Here is a 1,739-nt window from a genome sequence, read left to right on the forward strand (position 1 = left end):
TTTTTCTGCTCCTCTTCCCATTTGCTCCTCATCGGTACCTCTGCAAGGCAGAGACCTCCCCGAGCTCCACACAGCTCAGCGTATGTGCCAGTCTGCAGGGTCTTCTGCTGTGTGCTGAGCACCAAAGGCCTCCAGAGATGGTGCAAGCACTGCTGCCCACCCGCCACGTGTGAGGGGAAAGAGAATTTGCTGCCTTTGAACATGAAGCCACAAAGAGCAAACAGAGAGGAGGTGGGGATGGGAGGAAGCACAACAGCCTCCCCAGCCCGCTCAGGAACCCGGCGTGGCTGCAGAAATAAGCTTCAGTCCCAAAGTGTCCCCAGGAGCCACGGGCTCAGCCAGAGCTGGGTGCTGCTGCTGTAAGGTGGCACCTCTGGGACCATGTGCCAGCCTGGATGCTGCTACAGTCCCCGGGATAAACAGCCTGTCGAACGGGGGCAGCACCGTGGGGAGGAGAAGTTCCCTTCTGGCACCTCGAGATGCTCGAGGTTGTGTCTAACCTTTTCCCCTCGCACCTCCACTCCCTGTGCCGCCTGTTCTCTCTTTGCGGTCCTATCGTCATCCCCGGACACATTGCACTTTGGCCAGCAGACAAAACCCCTGATTCACTGAGCCCAGCGCAGTCAGATGATTATTGTGGGTCACAAGTTGAGCTGCAAGGCACACGACTGAGCGTGGGGAAGCCCTGGCACGGAAACGAGCCAGGCTGCAGGCTGTGGGCTCTGTGTCTTAAGCAACAGCCTTGGCTTATATTTCATATATGCAGAAATTCTTAAACTGTTCTTGCAGCCTTTGCTGAGGCTTGCAATGACATGAAGGCCAGCTTGTCTGTGAGAAGGACTTAACTCGACTGTTAAACCATCCTGGAGCGCTGGAAAGGAGCGTGGGCTGCGGGACACGCAGGACTTGGGTGCCCAGTGGTAGCCTGGGAGCATTATTGGAATATCCATCCTTCCCTCTGGGCCCAAAACCAGCTTGTGTGGAAGCAGAGCTGCTTCAGGGGAAAGAGACCCATTGGGCACCCTGCTGTCAGGGTGCTTTTTGCTGTCAGTACATCTATTCCTCAGCCACAAATTACAGAGGACTCTTCATCGCTCTCCTTCTGGCTGTCCCACTCTAAAAAATAATCCCACCCACGATGAGCTTTTTCTATCTCCCCACAGCACCAGCTGCGCCAGCAGCCTCCCTGGGCACGGGGAGGTTCCCGTGTGCTCCATGTCCTGGGGGCTCGGAGGAGGGGATGTGATGGGTGTTAACACTGGGGAGTGCTGCCTTTGGTGGCCCTGGGGGTGGAAATCGCCCCTTCCAGGCCGAACGGGGCTGGTGTAGGGTAGCCGGGGTGTCCTGGGGTGCCTCGGGGTGAAGAGCACCGGGTCTGGAAGCTGACGGTGGGGCCGTTGGGGCGGGTTTTTGCTGGGGTGGCAGCTCTGAAGGTGCATGGAGGGACAGAGCCCGCTGTTAGACTTGACCTGTGAAAAACGTTACTACACCCCCGAGGGAGTCAGAAATAACCCCCCAGCTGCCGAACAGCAGGTCCCCCCGCTTTGCTGAACTCTCCCAAGTAACAGCGCGGAGCAAAGGACCTTCCACCTTCACTTCACATCCCGCGCTCCAACCAGAGACCCCCCCTTGCCCCCCCTCGCTTCACCCCTCCCCTTCGCTTCGGGCAGGACCCGGCAGGAGCAGGAGGGACCGCGGCAGGCGGGAACACTCCTGGGGGGGCTGCAGGGTCCCCCCTC

This window comes from Athene cunicularia (assembly GCF_003259725.1).
Source record: "Athene cunicularia isolate RWA chromosome 24 unlocalized genomic scaffold, athCun1 chr24_part1, whole genome shotgun sequence".
NCBI lineage: Eukaryota > Metazoa > Chordata > Aves > Strigiformes > Strigidae > Athene > Athene cunicularia.